Raw genomic sequence first — 18,082 nt, 5'->3', positions numbered from 1 at the left:
AATCAGATTCTTAAACCACCTCTAGAGATTCTGATTTAGTACATTTGGCAGTGAAATAGGAATGGATATGTTTTTAAAAGACTCTCAGGTGATTTTGATGCAACCATTTAATTAGTGCTTTTGGCTAATGGGCAGGCACTTGAGTATCACTTTTTGTTACATTTGGAGTAGTATTTGCCCCTTAGACACAGAACATAATCTAAAGGAAGAAGTTGTGTGTGTGTGTGTGTGTGTGTGTGTGTGTGTGTGTGTGTGTAGTATAAACATTCTTTTAACTTTAAGGTTAGAAACAATTCCTTCTAGAATTAAGTTGAGCCATAAAAAGGCTAGATGGTTTGCAAAGTCTTCAGCTCTAATATTCTAGGAGACGGAAGTTTTATACTAGAGTTTTACTCCCAAGTGAAGAAAAATAGTTGAGGCAATTGCTTTTAGGGATTATCTTTTCAAAAAGATGGGAGTAAGAGCAGGAATAAAGTTGCCTGCATTGGAAAGCACTATATTATTATGTTAGTTTCCAGCTAAGAGTCCTGGAAAATCACAGAGTCCCTTTAGAAATCTACCAAAACGGTTTATGGCTGTGCTGGTCTCTTTAATCTGACAAAATCAATGGTAAAATCCTAGGGTTTTAAGGCTAAGTTTCTTGGCCCAACACTGGTCTCTTATTTATGGTTATATCTTTCAAAACACATCAAGTCCACAACCTTAGTTGTGCTCACTGAGTTGTTGCAATGAGGACGGAGGTGAGACTTGCTCTGTATAGAAGTGCCGGCAGTACCCATTGTTCCTCTGTTGAGCCCTCCCCACTCTCAGTGTGCAGACTCAGCACCACTAGAGCTGAGACCTCATCAAAACGCATAACAGAGGTCGCTCCGTTCAGAGGATTCCCTGAAACTCCACCTCCACCCACTTGCAGCTCTACCTAAGCCAAATCCAGGTTTGTCCTCACTTTGGTGCCCTGTGGTGAGCAGCGTCTGAACTCACACTGGTGGCAGCTGGCCTCAGCTTCTGGTGTGGCCTATTGAGGCAACTATAAGCACAGCATCTGCGGATTGCTTGCTGAATTTTAACAGGTGGCCCCAGAGGAGCACAGGCTGGAGATCCATTTGGCCTGCAGCTAAACCCCTCTCAAGACTGTGCCACTGAACATCTACCACACAAAACCACACTAATAATACTGGGAGACTTAAGAGCTTTGCTTACTTAGTACATAGAAATGAACACAGAAAGGAAGTCGAAATGAGAAGACAAAGAAGCAGAAACCATATGAGAGAAGAGAAGAGATATCCAGAAATAATGGAGTCAAGCAATCTAACAGATGCAGAGTTCAAAACATGGGTTATAAAGATGCTCAATAAACTTCTGGGAAGTGTAGATGAATTCAGTGAGAACTTTAATCAAGAGACAAAAAAAATATAGAAATGGAAATTATAAAAGAAAACCAATCAGAAATGAAGAACACACTATCTAAGATGAGAAGTATATTAAGTGGAATAAACAGAGTGAATGAAGAAGAGGAACAAATGACCTATGTAGAGGATGGGAAAGCCAAGGACACTCAATCAGAATGGCAATAAAAAAAGAAAACCAGACTATGATAATAATTTAAGAAGGCTATGGGACACTATTAAATGTAAAAATATCCACATCATAGGGGTACTGGAAGCAAAAGATGTTGAAGAGCTATTTGAAAAAATAATGAGGAAAAACTTCCCTCACCTCCTGAAGGAAATAGACATAAAACCCCAGGAAGCTCAGAGAGTCCCAAGAGGAACCCAAAGAGGCCCACACCAAGACACATCATAATTAAAACACCAAAGTTTAAATACAAAGAGAGAATCTTAAAAGCAGCAAAAAAGCAGTTAGTTACCTACAAGGGAGCACCCATAAAACTGGCAGCTGGTTTCTCAAAAGAAACTATGCTGGGCAGAAGGGTTTGGCACAAAATATTCGATGTGATGAAAACCAGGGATCTACAACCAAAAATATTTTATTCAGCAAAGCTATCATTTTGAGTCAAAGGACAGATAAAGAGCGTCTCAGACAAAAATAAGCAAAAGGAATTTATCACCACCAATCCAGTATTACAGGAAATGTTGGAGGGACTTCTTTAAGGAGAAAAAAACAGGTATAAAAAAACAGGAATAAAGAATGGTAATAACTACATTCTTATTAACAAGTACCTCAAATGGAAAAGAATTAAGTGCTCCAACCAAAATATAAAGTGGCTGAATGAATGAGAAAACAAGACCCCTACATATGCTGCCTACAAGAGACTCACTTCAGATTAAAAGACACACACAGACTAAAAGAAAGAGGATGAAAGAAGATATTGACTTGATGGGGCTAGAGGATATTGCACTGAATGAAATGGGTCGGATAGAGAAAGAGAATATCATATGATTTCACATGCATGTGGAATCTAAAGAACAAATTCAAGAACAACAACAACAAAAGCAGAAATAAGCTTATAGATACATAGAATGTTTTGAAGGCTACTAGATTTAAGGGAGTTTGGAGGTACAAAAAAGGCAAAGGAATTAAGAGGTACAAATGGATAGTTGCAGAATAGACATGGAGAATAGCATGGGGAAGATGGTTAATAATATTGCAATAAATGTTTAAGGGGGAAGAAGGGTTCTAGATGTAGTGGGGTGATCACTTTGTGAGTTATGTGGATCTCTGATCATCATGCTATACAACCGAAACTGGTATATAATTGTATGCCAACTATAACTGAAAAAAAAACCTCTTTGAATTATACAATGTAAATATGAGCAACTAATTGTCTTTATATTTCAATAAAGATGGAAAAAAAGAACAAAAGTGAAAATTCTATTAACACATAGCAAGCTCTAACACATAGCAAATATTAGCGATAGGACTGCATAAATAATATACCTTATATATGTGTAAAACAAAAGGCGTGTATGTGTTTTCTGGCTGGCTATTGCATGGTCTCTACTTTCTCCTACCTGTAGCCAATTAATCTCTAGGAGGGCTGAAATGTTATTTCATAATGAGCTGAAGTTATGTACTCTGGTCGATTCTCCTTCAAATGCTTTCATACAGGGTGGGTAGAAGGCAGGAAGCTAAAAAAAAAAGCTATTCTTCTTTGCCAGGGACCATCTCTTTGACACAAAACCTGGGATTGGTGGGATGAAATAGCAAATAAACTGAGTCACTGGCACCTCTGAATGAAAATGCTTTTCTTTCATCCTGGCAAAACTGACGAGGATTAGTCTCATCAGAATAAGTAGTTTTTAATCCATCAGAGAGTAGACTCTTCTGTGCTGACATTTGAGTCATAATAAAAATGTGATAAGACGGTGAGCAGGAGGTAGAGTCTGGCTGTGCTGTGCTGATAACAGTAATGAATAATGTGTGGCTCTAGAAATCTTGACCTATAAATACAGCTCACATTTGACATGATGGCAATAAAGGAAATTTCAAAATATACTCCTATCAGGAAAACTAACACAACTCATTACCCAGTCTCCTCAAACTAGTAATTATTATTGCACACTAGTAAAAATAAAGAGAAGAGCCTGTGAGCAGTGGTGGAAAAAGTCTGGCTGGGTGGTAGTGAGAAAAGCTACTATCTGTTGAGTCAGGGTAGAGACAAATGGCAATAGGCACCTTTTATAATGACCTATTTTTATGTCCATTTGCAGGTTGAAGCTCTGTGATAGCAATTATCAATATGAGAGTAAAAGAATTTAGGATAGGCAACCTCAAATTATGTCACTTTGGCATAAAGGATATTTTGAGCCCAAGGCAATTAAGAAATAGAAAACACAGGAAGGGCTTTTATATACCCCCTATCTGCCTTAAATAGACATAATTTCTCTTTGTGAAGGTGTTTCTTCTCTCTTCTATACTCAGACAATAACCCTCATCACTGGAGACAGAAAGTCAGCAGTGAGATGGGTCTGCCCAAAAGACATTATTAAAATAACCTTTATTTTGCGTTAGTTTCTTCCATATATTTACCTTCCCATAATTTACTATACCTAGATGCCCAATTTCTTTTCCTTTGTCTTGTTATTTCTTTACAGTTTGTAGGCCCCAGGTACAAAATCTAAAAGAGTAGAAGAAATGGTTTTCTCTCCCCATGTGGTCAAAGAAGTGACATTGGAATACAATTGAGCCTTGAACAACATGGATTTGAACTGCATGGGTCCACCTGCATGTGGATTTTTTTTTCAATAAATATCTGTACTGTTCAGATCCAATGTTGGGAGTCCACAGTTATAGAGGGTAAACTGTATGCCTTGTTCTATGACATTGGTGGCAGCTGGCCTCAGTTCGCAGCTTGGGTTCTCAAGGCACCTCCAAATCCAGCTCAGGTGGTGGCCATCTGCAGATTGCTTGGTGAATCTTGCCAAGTGGCCCTGGGCAGGGCATATGCTATGGCTGAAATTGGTCTGCGGCAGGGCACCTTTCAGGAAGCCGCAGTCTGCACCCGTGGCTTCCAAACAAATCCTAGCACCACTCAGGGCTGCATCTGAGGACAACACACACAAAGGGCAGACTGGGCAGGCAGCAGAGCCCACTAAAGTGAATCCTGTTTCATAGGATCAACCCTGCATAATGGTTTTTCTGCTGTATTCACTGGCCAGTCCTCAAAACCAATTAGCCTTAGAGTCAATCCCTCCTACTGATGTGCAAAGAGCAATCATGGCTCAACTACAACGTGAGGGCACACACAACCCATAAAGCGACATGCCTGAAGCACCCATCTCAGGTGACTAGGGAAGACTGTGCTACTGGGATCCACAGCTCAACTACTACATAAGGCTATTCTACTAAGACTAGGAGACAGAGCAGCCCTACCTAATACATAGAAATAAACACAAGGAGGTAGTCAAAATTGGGAGACAAAGAAACGTATCTCAAATAAAAGATTAGAACAAAGCTCCAGATAAAGAACTAAACAAAATGGGGACAAGCAGTATATCAGATACCGAGTTGAAAACACTGGTTATAAGAATGCTCAATGAACTTAGGGGAAGAGTAAATGAGCTCAGAACTTTAACAAAGAGATTGAAAAGATAAAAATGAAGATAGAAGACATTTTTTAAAAAGTCAGAAATGAAGAATATAATATCTTAAATGAAGAATACTTTAGGAAGAATCAACAGTAGATTAAATGAAGCAGAGGATCGAATCAGTGATTTTAGAAGATAAGATAGCAGGTAACACCCAATCAGAACAGCAACAAAAAAAATAACAGCAACAACAACAACAAAAATGACGATAGGTTAATGGGCCTCTGAGACAACATCAAGCTTACCAATATTCACCTCACAGGGGTACCAGAAGGAGAAGAAAGAGAGCAAGGAATTGAAAACCTACTGGAAGAAATAATAATTTTGCAAAGAAAATAGACATACAAGCCAAGAAGCACAGAGAGTCCAAACAAGATTAACCCAAAGAAGTCCACACCACGACACATCATAATTAAAATTCCCAAAGTTAAAGACAAAGAGGGAATCTTACAAGCAGCAAGAGAAAATCAGTTAGGTACCTATGGGTGATCTCCCATAAGGCTATCAGTGGATTTCTTTGCAGACCAGAAGGGATTGACATAAAATATTCAACGTGATGAAAAGGACCTAAAACCAAGATTACTCTACCTAGCAAAGCTATCATTTAGAATCTAAGGACAGATAAAGAACTTCTCAGATAAAAAAAAAAGCTAAAGGAGTTCATCAACACCAAAGTAGTGTTACAAGAAATGTTAGACATTTTTTTAAAGTAAAAAAATTTAAAAGATCAAAAATATGAATAATAAAATGACAATAACTACATATCTATCAACAATTACTTTAAATGTAAATGAATTAAATGCTCTAATCAAAAATAGGATAGCTGAGTGGATAAGAAAAGAGGACTGTTACATATGCAGCCTACAAGAGACTTACTTCAGATCAAAAGACGCACACAGGCTGAAAGTAAAGGGATAGAAAGAGATATTTCAAGAAAATTGAAACAAATAAAAAGCTAGGGTAGCAATACTTATATCAAACAAAATAGATTTTAAAACAAAGTCTATACCAAGACACAAAAAATGACCCAGTAATCTGACTTCTGGTTATTTATCCAAACAAATCCAAATCACTAATTTGAAGGGACATTTGAATTGATATATTTACTGCAACATTATTTTCAATAAGTAAGATGTGGAGGCAACCTAGATGTCCATCAATAGATGAGTGGATAAAGAAGCAGTGGTACATGTATGCAATGGAATATTACTCAGCAGCAAAAGAGAATAAAATCTTGCCATCTGCAACAACATGGATGGACCTGTAGGTACTGGGGTAAGTGGAATAAGTCAAGGAAAGACAAATACCACTTGATTCCACTTACATGTGGAATCTAAAGAACAAAATTTAAAAAAAAATCATAGAAGCAGAGAATATTTTGATGGTTTCCAGATTGGAGAAAGAGTGGGAGGTTGAGTGGAAAAGGTGAAGGGATTAAACGCATATTGGTAGTTATAATAGTCTTGGGGATGTAATGTATAGCATAAAGAATATATTGTACTAACTATGTATGGTGTCAAATGATTACTAGATTTATCAATCACTATATAATTTATATAAATGTCCATTTAGTATGTTGTACACCCAGAACTAATATAATATTGTATGCCAATTTTAATTGAAAAAAAATTAAAAATATTTAAAAATCCAAGTTCCCAATTCACGCTGTTTTAATAACTAGGTCCTTCTCTAGTTTTCTTGGAAAAACAGCTTCCCCAGAACCTACGTTCCTCTAAAGGAATGATCCTCTAATTTCAGAGTACATTGGAATTAGGTGTACTCTGCCAGATAAAATGCAGGATGTCCAGTTAAATTCAAATTTTAGATACAAATCAAATAATTTTAGTATAAGTATGTTTTATGTAATATTTAAGACATATTTGTAAAAAAATATTTTTTTTATTTGAACTTCATATTTAATTGGACTTTCTGTATTTTTATTTTCTAAATATGGCAATCCGACCTGGGAACTTTGTTAAACATGTAGATCTGGGTCCCACTCCCAGAATTCTAATTCGATGTGACTGTGGTAGGAAATTTTTAACAAGTACATTGAGATAGGTTTCTAAAAAGTACACTTTATGAAACTCTCATCTAATACTACAGACCTGTTTGCTGTCCCTGTTCCCTGGTAATTCTGGAGCCTGGAGTCTTTCCCTAGAACTTTAGTCCTGTACCTGTGCTCTGTTCCAATTCCAGATAGCCCAAATGCTAAGAAAGTTTGTCTATGCAAGGAAGAAAATCAGTACTGAAACATTTCTCAAGGCCTGTAGCTTCAAGGAGTAGGGAGGAATGATTTAAATGATTTAAAATATTCTCAATTGATAATAAAAATTATAAAATAAAAATAACAATAATATTTATCGCTTATGTAGCACTTACTATGTGACAGAGATATAATAGTGTTTTTACATATGTTAACTCCTTTAATCTCACAACAACCCAATAAGGTAGATACTATTACTAACCCCATTAAAAAAAAAAACCTGAAGTACAGAGATTTTTAAGTGATAGGCCTAAGGTCATACAGCATAAAAGTGGCAGAGTGAAGCACTTTGATACATTTGCAGTTACCTTAAATCAAATCTTTGGAGGACAATTTCTATTAATGGCCCTAAAAAAATGTGAAATGGGCAGTTTGTTTTCCTTATCCCCCACCTCTTTTCTGGCCACTTTATTTGTAGCCCCTTATCATTTTTCTATATTCTGTAATTTCCTCCTCATGTCCAGCAATATAACTCAGCTCTCTGATTTGAGAGAGAAAGGAGAGAGCGAGAGAGCGAAAGTGAGAGCAAGAGAGAGAATGTCTGTTTGTCTGTGTTCAGGGCAGGGTGAGAGGTATACCCAAGTAAAACTTTCTAGATAAATGTAAGTAGTCCCAAGAAAAACTGGTCAGTTATTACTGTCAGAATGAATCACGTCTTACAGTTCTTGTAAGTGGAGTAAACAGGAGGCCTGACCCACAAAAAAATTGGAGATAAAATTGACTATTGACTATAGAATCACTCTTGATGCTATTAAACTGAACTATATGTATCTCCTCTCTGTTCCATGAAAAGAGCCCCAAGTTACAGAAAACCTTCTCCTTTAGCTGCAGATCTCTGAATAGAAGACGTTCTGTCTGTGTCCTAATTAATACCTCAGTTCAACTGAGTGTAATTGGCCTAGAATGTATGGCTGTTCAATGTCTCTTGGGCTGGTTGCACAGTAAGAGTCCAACCAAAGCTACAGGAAAACTTGTTAGTAGCAAGCTGAGAGCCTAAGAAATGCAGCTATTCATGAAGGATGAAGGGTGGAGAAACAGTAGAATGCTTTTGGAAGGAACAGAGAAACAAACAAAAAATATGAATTGGTAAAGCTAGGCAGGTTTTGTTGTTCTTTTTTACTTTCCATAAGGAGACAGTATTGGAAATTATTCATTTATTTATTCATCACCTGAATTAAAGGTCCCTGGGAGTTATATCTGTCCCCCTAGGCCTACCAAAGACAATGAATAATTGGAGCAGTGGTACAAAATCCCCAACCCTTTGTCTCAAGATAGGACATACCCTTCAGAGCCATTTATACACACCAAGAATCACCTATGGGATCATGTTAAGACTAGATTTCATGTGAAATCACATCTTTGCTTAATTTCTTGCCCCTTTCTATCCTAGTTCCCTCTCTACCTAACAGATTTCTTCTGAGATTCATGTCCCATTAAATCATTAGCACAAGAACCTGTTCTGGGGAACCAATCCTAAGACAATGTCTAATGTCCACACCTTTGGCTAACCAATTTCAACATATGTCCTTTTTCATACTTAACAGTAACAAAAGCCTCAAAATAAGATAATACAACTTTCCTGATATAAATGAAAACATGCAAAGGGTGGCATCTCAATTCTGACCAGTCACTATATACAGCTCTCAGTCCAGGATTTTTGGATGACATACATTCATGCTCAGGTTCCATCACAATTCCATCTTGATATTCTGTAAACTAGAGACTATGTTGTAAAGTCTCTAGTGTGTGTGTGTATGTGTGTGTGTGTGTGTGTATATACACACACACATACATACACATATATATGTATATATATGCATATATATAGATACACACACATATATGTGTGTGCATCTATATACATATGCATATATATACATATATATGTATACACACATATAATATAGTAGAATGGAAGGGAGAAATGAAATATGTCAGAGCAAGGCAGAAACTATAGGTAGATATTAATCTTCTTTCTGTAATTTTCTTCTACTACTACATCCATATTTCCTTTGCTCTTAATCAACATCTAAGCTGATCAGGGTTCTTTATCTCAGGTATGACCTACACCTTCATTTCTGGGGTATCACAGTCTTTGGTGGTTCTGCCTATATATGGTTGCCCAAGTCTTTCCTTTTAACTTTATCACTAGAATAGCAGTAGAAGGAGGTGCCTTGAATGATCCTCTGTGTCTCAGATATATTTCTCCCCACCTTCACTCTACAGCAGCAACTTTTGGCCATACCATCTAGCTCTGAAATTCCCATTTTGGCTCTTGATCTGATGACATGAACAGCTCCAAATAGTCAGGTGACTATTTCTTCTTCTAAGTAATGGACATATTGTTGTATCTGTTCAAAAGGGGCATCTCTCCCTCAAGTATTGAAACCTCCGAACCAGCAAAACCATATAATTTTGCAAGTGGGCTATTAGATGTAATATGGAGAAGAACCACTCCAACTTTCATCCCTTGGCCCCTAGAATACTAGCTATGACAGAAATTACACTGTCTATTGGTCACTAGTTCAGAGCGCATGCCACATTCTATAGAATAGTACCTCCAATTTTCAGATGTTGACTCCTTAAGTCTCTGTAGTTGAGTTTTCAATAGACCATTGAACTGCTTTTCCAGGATAAGTATTCCTGGTTTATGATGTTTGTAGTAAGATTAGTGAGTTCTGTTTAGCATTAGTCCATCACCCTCCTTCTTTCTCTGTAAAATGTGTTTCTTGTGAGGGATACAATGACAGTGAAAAGGACATTCTTTGTGTTTGTGAGTGGTGGTGCTGGCAGAAGCATTGTAGGATGGAAAAGCAAATCCATATCAGAGTAAGTATCATTGAAGACAAATGGCTTCCTCCACAATGGAGGTCATTCAAAGTAATTGACATGCTGTCAGGTCTCTCTGGAGAATAGGGCCCAATTTGGGGCTGTAATGCGGGAGTTCCAGGCCAGGAATTGCACTTGAGCCTTGGAAGTTCAAAAAAAAAAAAAAAACCAAAACACCAGGAGGGCCAGCAGAATAAGATATGCTGCTTATTACTCAAAAGGAAGGGAAGCTTCAGCACTTGGTCAGTTGGAGCTGCAGACAAAGGCTGCTGGCCAAGACCGGGCATTTTTTCATATGTGAACAGAGGAAAGGTGGATTGCCTCATCCCAGGAAACAAGGGTCTTCCGCAGCATATGAGAGCTGGATATGCTGCCTAGCTACTGTTGGAGAGGATGGGACCAGCCATGTCATTGAGTGGAGCAGTGAGATAATCCATGGCCAAAGGGGCAGATAGTGCCCATGGAAGCAACAGGAAGTGTCCTGGGGGGAGGGCAAACACAACTCAGGGAATGCTTTGTTCATCATCCTCCTTGGGGCTGCTAACATAGCAGTCCTCTTTTCCTCCCATGTTCGTAGAGGGTCTATGTTTGAATTAAACTTGCAGGGGCTCAACATGGGCTTCTTTTATTGACAATTTGAGCACTAAGCAAAGACAGTAGCTAATCAATGTTGGCAAAAGGAAGTACATGTGTTTGATGCCATCATAACCTCTATCTCTCCCCTTGTGGATTCTTTATGTGTGAGTTCATTAAATAAGCACTGGGAGACTGGGAAAACAAAGCTGACTGACATCCATGATTGGGACATTTCGTTCACTTGATTATTAAGCCATTTCTCTGGAGTGGTGGCCTTTTGGTGATCCATCATATGGGACATAAATATTCTTATGAAATGGTACAAACACTAGTCTTTTAAAGGTGGCACAAAGTGAAACAGGAAAGGAATGACTTCCAAATCAATTTTAAAATATGGTTCAGATATCTACACTCAGTCCCACGAGAATAGCTAAGCCAGGAAATATTTGAAAGGTGATTAAAGTCTGGCACCTGACTAATGAGATTAGGCTTCTAAAGAGAGGAAAGCTCTGAGAGAGTTTCATTGACAAAGTAGTAGAAAGAGCCTAGGACTTAGAATCTGAAATCTTGTATTTGACTTTCTGCCATTTATGAGCTATGTGACCATAGGAAACATGCTTTGGTTCTCTGTTGGTTTTGCCTACCTTGTCTATAAAATAAGATTAGTAGTTTCTTTGTCAACCTCACAGGATTTTAAGGTCTAAAATGAGATAATGCATTTGGAAGCAAATAGAGCATGAAATACTACACAGATATGAAACGAATTCTTGCAATAAAGGAAGGACTTCCATGAATTATGTTTAACTTGTAAAGGAAAGAAAAAGGACCAGGTCAGACTCCTTTGGGGCATGGACCAGGCTGACAAACAGATCTATAATTTTTCATTCCTTTAGCCCTTGGCTTTATATCAAAAAGCCCATGGAGATGTCAGAGTTACCATAATCTGGAAGGGGCCATCTGAGAGAAGGCTTGAAGTCTTTTTCCGGCTGTACCTTTTGAATCTGTCTTGGTAAATGGAAAAAAGTACATGAATGCATATGTTCTAAATTAATAACTCCCTTGATGGGTAACTCTAAAAAACATGGGAGCAGATGATGAGGAAGCTACAGAGGGTTTATACTGGAACTGAAGCCAAAGGTAAGACTTTTAAAAAAAAATGCGATGTTCTGAAACAACCCCCTTATCTTCTCTACCTCAAATTTTAGAATATCTATCCTGAGTACGGAATGTGATGGGTAGGTGATGAGTCTGCTTCCTGGGACCCATGTGGATGATAAATTTAAATAACCCACAAAATAGTCTACTTTGGAGCTGTATGTGTGAGTATGTGTGCATAAGTAATTCACACTATGTGTGTACCCCCTATAAAATTAAAAACATCCATCCTGGCTTAGTAGAAAGCCTATAGGATATTTTCCCAAAATGGACCATCCACTATTTCCAACCCACCATCAAACCCATTCCTCTCCATCCCCTAAACCTTAATCCTGGGGTATTTCCATCATTTTTCAGACTTCTCCTGAAATTACGGGGCAGGAAACCAGTACCAGGTACATCCAGTAAGGGCCATTGGAGCCCATCTCTGCAGGTTTTGTGTGCAGAAGATTGAACTCTCAATTACATTCTCTCTGCTTCTGTGCCCTGTATGCTGGAGAATCATGAGACACAGGCCGTGAAGCAGGCCACAGAGCTCCTGGGAATTTGGTCATTAGTTGTCAGGCCTGTAAGCTTTAATGTGGCTCTCTGTAGAGCAATAAGAGATGAGGAAGACATTAAGTTATTTTAAAAGACACCAAGGATTCTTTCTAATTGTCCTTTAAACTGAGGCTAGTGTGCAATTTCAATACACAGGGTTTGTTCAGCAAGTACCCTGTGCTCACCAATGTGCTAGATGTTATGAGAGATTCAAAGTCCAAGAAATGGCTCCTGCCCCACCAGCTTTAAATCTATTTGAAAAGGCATGATACATACCTAGTGGATCAGTAAAGCTCACTTCATAATTACGTCAAAAATTGCATGTAATCTAGTGCCAGTATACAAGGTGTTATGGAAAGTCAAAACACAGAGAAAATGCTAATATTAATACTAATAATAAAAAATAAACAACAACAACAACAACAACAATAACAACAACATCAGTACCACTCAGTGTTTTAAGCACTAAATTTTAGTGGCAGATATTTTCTAAGTACTTAAAAGTATTAACTCTTTAATCTTTACAGCAACTTTATTGAAGATGATACCAGTTTTACTCCAGATTTAAAGGTAAGGAAACTGAAGCAAAGAGCATTCAGGGAGAGTTCTCAAGGTCACACAGCTGGCAAGTGGCAGCATTTGACTTTAAACTCAGGTGGTGAGGAACCACTGCTATCTAGTGCTGTATTCTGCTTACAGTTTAGTGAGATAGATGAAGTAGCCTTCACAAATTGTGTGAAACTATTTTATAGTTCTAAAATCTACACCATAACAAGGTTTTAAGAATGATATAGGTTTGGAAGATTAGGGAGTATACTGCAGTTTAAAAATAATACAATCACGTTGATTATAACCAGTATCTTTTTTATTGAGTGCCTACTAGGCAGATTTCTTTGGCAAGGCAGTAGATTATTTGCATGTGTGGAGTCATATTGAGACAAAGTGATATAATATGAAAAGCATGGGCTTCGGAGTCAAACAAACTTGGGTTCGGGTCCCAGATCTGTCCTTACTAGTTGTGTGACTTTGGCTTAGTTTCTTAAACTCTCTGAGTTAAATACAGCTAATCACATTGGTTTTAACCAACTCTCTTTTACTGCGTACATATTTGGCACCATTTTTAATTTTTTACCAACATTACCTCAATTAACCCTCATGGGACCCTCATAAGCTAGAAAGTACTATCCTAATTTTACAGATGAGGAAATTGTCCAAGGTTAAATTATTAGTAAGTAGTAAAGTAAGGATTTCAGTTTTGGTTTGTGATGATACTCCTGTGTCTTCCTGATATTTCTAATTAGCCTCCACTATGGACAAGGCCATGATTTTCACTGGATGACCAGAGTCAAGACTCAGTTTAAATGTGCAGAATAACAAAAAAGATTCTTAGCTGACCCCAATAAATTTCCATTTATTGAAATTTCACACAAATTAAAAGAGGAACATAAAGAACCTTATATTTATGTGTTAAATGTTATTAAATATTTAAATATTAAACTAAATATTTACTTAAGTTATTAAATAACATTATTTATTGCTAATTGACAAAAATAAATAAGCAATAATGCAATAGGAGAAAGGGAAGAAGAGCAATGAGAAGAGACCAACTTTACCAGATATTGTAAGGCTCCAAGAGTTAAAACATAGTGATAGATTAAAGAATAAGCAAATCGACAACAAAAATGCATAACGCTCAAATAGATCCTTGTATAGAAATTATTAGATATTAAAAAGATGCACATTATAGACATTCAATACTGTTTATTGAGTGAATTAATTAATTAATGAGGCACCACCAATCAGTGGAGAATAAAATAACTATATGAAAACTATTTTATGTGCTAAGCATCTTTAAACATATTATAGCTGATAAGTTTTTCAACAATCCTATGAAGAAAGTATTATTCACTTTCGGTGTGTGTAGGAGGAAATAGAAGCCAAGAGAGATTAAGAAAGCAGGCTGAACTTATACAATTCATGAGTGACAAAGCCAAGACATGAACCAAGTTTATCTGACCCCATATCCTGTTTTCCTTCTATAGCATCACACTGTTTCCATATGATTACAACCATGCAAACAATCTACTGCATAGCAAAAGCAAACTGCAGGGAAGACATAGCAAAATAGTAGCAATGCTTGTGTTAGCAAGTGGTTAATGGATTTTAATTTTGGGCTTTTTGTGATTGACTATGTATCTAATTTTAAAACCTTGTTATATACAAGGTAATAATGAGAGAGAGAGAGAGAGAGAGAGAGAGAGAGAGGTGCAAAGAGGAAAGAACCAAGGTTTCAGAAAAATAATGCTTTCTATCTATAAAGAAAATTCTCAAGGACCAAGAACATGTTTCATTAAGTTGTTATGTTAAACTTTATAAATGGGATTTCAGCCTTACCTAAAATAGCAAAAGATCTTGCTTTATGCTTAGTTGTTTGTTTTTGTTGTTGTTGTTGTTGTTGCTGTTTTTCCAGAAAGAAATATAGTGAATGGTTAAGAGTAGCTGACATTATTTGCCTGGATCATTTTGCACACTGCTCAGGCTAGAGTCTTGGGATCTTACTCACAGGCTGGGAAAACCAAAGTATGTACCACAGCTAGCAGCAGAAGCTTCTGGGAGAGAGTAAAGCTATCCCTTTTGATTATCCCATCATACAATGAATTTAACAATGCCCCTTGACCATAATCTCTCAGAAGAGACCGTGAGAGATCACTTATCCTACATACACACACACACACTCCAAAAACTAGTCTAAGATTCATATGTGTTCTGCATAACAGAAAGATAGCCTGGTTGAAATGATCGATTGGTTGGTAATTTTTAGTACAAAAGGCTGAAACAGAAAATCTTCAAAGCAAGTTATCTTAATATTATCACAATCAGCAGCAGTAGCATTATAAATACTTGTTGAATAGGTCATATGTGTGAGGCCCTGTACTGATTTACATGTTATTTAGACATCACAACTCTTGTAAAGTAAGTACTATTATTATCATCCCCATTGTACAGATGAGGAAGCTGAAAGGCTAAAGAACTTGCCCAAGAACACACAACCGCTTAGTTAATGTAGAAAAATCCCTTGTTCTACCTAAACCACTGATAGGGGTTATGACCTCATTGCATCTGAATTAAACCTGGGAGGAGGATTTCCCTCCTCCTCACCAGTCCACTGCTTGTATGATTGCATTTTGTCTATAAAGAGATGACAGTAAAGGCACGAGGATTTAAGATTTAGGTTGTTTAGTACTAGCTGGACCTTCTTACCTGAACCATGTCTGAATTGAAAATTCCCGCACACTTCCTCTCTGGCCCTTGAAGGTGTTTTTCACAAATGATTCTCTGTATACATTATTATCTGTTTCATATGTCGAAAAGATAAACCATCGATCACAATCCCTGCACTTGAGGCGCCTACTATCTAGACAAATGATGATGATATGTCTGGATAGCATAACTGCTTGCACAATAGAAAAGTTGTGGAAAAGCACACAGATGCAAACCTAAATCTTTTGAAGTTAAAAAGGAACATTTTGCATAAACCGAAGGTTTTGAAAGAGTGAGTATGAAAAGGGTTTACTAGTTTGGAAAGATAGTACCCAAAGAGATTTTACATTAACATTTTTTTTCTGATCTAAGATTTTTATTTCTAAATGACATAAAATAAACACATATTATCAATTTAATAACAGTATTAATCTTGTATTAAAACCTAAAATGTGCTATTGAATACAATTGATTGTTTTGTTTGCACTAACTTTTGATTTCATTGAGGTCAATTGCAGGAGCCATTTGAAAAACAAGAAAGGATAGAGAGGATATGATGAATACAGGTATGAAAGAAAATATTGATAATAGGAACATTGCTAGAAGGCTTGAAAAAAAATGGAAAGCCTGACTATGGGAGTATTCAGGGGAGAACACATGTAGCTTTGAATTCACTGGAAAAGCAAGAACTTGCTTTATGAAAAGGATAAGGCAGATAGAAAATGAGAAATAGTTAAGAAAGTTCTCTTACTCAGGTTGGGAGGTAGATGTGGATGTTGGATGTTTTACAGTAAAAGGAATCTAATGTGGTTCTCTGGACTGAACTGATCAATTGTATTATTGTCTCTAAATTCCTCTCCTTGCAGGTAAAAGTGAGCTTATAACACTGAAAATAACTAGCATTTATTGCCTACTTTCCATGTGCCAGGATCTGGTTAAGCCCTTTACATGTATGATCTTATGTTATGCTCAAAACAATCCCACAAAATACAATCCGTAATGGGTGGGAAATTCGAGGTGAGATTAAGTGACATGTCCAAGTTCACACATAGTGTAAGTGGCTGAGCTCAGGGCTGTTACACTCTAAAGCACACATGCTTTCCAAGACTCCATCTTGAGCAATGTACCAATCTTTCCACCCTTTACAATATGTGATAGACCCCAAGAAATTTGTATGGCTGGTGGGCAGACCAGTAGCTCTATAATGAGTCTTCTCATAAAGAATCTATAAAATCATTTATGATTTCACCTGCCTTTATTTTCAAAATCCATAATCTGAAATAATAATGTCACTTTTCTCTCTTTAAAGTTAACCTTCTTACCATAAGGAATAATACTGATTGATATTTGCTCATCTTTTCTCTTGGTGAAAGAATATCTGAGCAGTAAATCAGCACACAGACACAGGAGGAAGGAAGGAAAATAAAAAGACCTTCCAGAGTCAAGGAAAGATGGCAGTCTAGGTAAAAACAGGGTTTCTCTCCTCCCAGGAGCCCATTGAAATTGCAACCAAATTATAAAATAATCAACGTGGAGAATCACCTGAAGTCCAACTGATCATAACACCTACATCTGATAAAATAAAGGAGCCACATTGAAGCTGGTAGGAAGGGCAAAGTGCCATTCAGGCTGGACTAGCACTCATGGGTGGTAGAGGATAACTAGGAGGAAGAGTGAGGCCGCAGAGACTCTCCTGAAGGAGAGAAGGTTCCTGGTCTCATCTGGGGGCTTTCAAGCACAGGATCCCAGCCCAGGGAATGGAAAATTCTAATAACTCTGACTGTAGAAACTAGAGGGGATTCCAGCCATCTGGGTGAGATGGAAGGCAACTGAGCCCCTAGACGTCCCTTTGAAGGACCCGCGCAAAGGCTTTCTGACCTGCAGATACTCACCAGGGGCACCGGTGGGAGGTCAGAGGCTTGCTTTGGATTCATTCCGAAAAAGTCTCCATTACCTGGTGTCAGAACGAGGGTCAGAAAGGCAGCCACCATTGTGTCTTAGTCTGGCCCCCCTACAGGGTAACCTACAGACCACACCAGCTTTATTGTGCAGACCCTTCCTACAAAGCCATTAGGAAACGTTGGTCTGAGAGGGATCAGCCTGTCCTGCCTAACCTGCAGACTTCTGGGGAAAGTTGTTCCTGGAAGGCTGCCAAGCCCTGATCCAAGTGATTCAGAGCCAAGTGTTCACTGCAGGGCAACCATCATTGTGAGCAGCATTTCTAATCCTAGCAAAAGCAGCCAGCCCTGTAAGCTACATTTCCATCCCCAGCAGGCTACCAATGCTGTGAGCCTCATTTCAATGGTAGGATTAGGGAGATAGCTGCTGCTAACATGAACTTGGGCAGATATCAGGGACCTGTGGCCCAGTCTCAGACAGCAGCTTGTCTTGCTGCAGTCTGTGTCTT

The sequence above is a fragment of the Rousettus aegyptiacus genome, unplaced genomic scaffold (assembly GCF_014176215.1).
Source record: "Rousettus aegyptiacus isolate mRouAeg1 unplaced genomic scaffold, mRouAeg1.p scaffold_m13_p_9, whole genome shotgun sequence".
NCBI lineage: Eukaryota > Metazoa > Chordata > Mammalia > Chiroptera > Pteropodidae > Rousettus > Rousettus aegyptiacus.
This window is presented reverse-complemented; position numbering follows the sequence as displayed.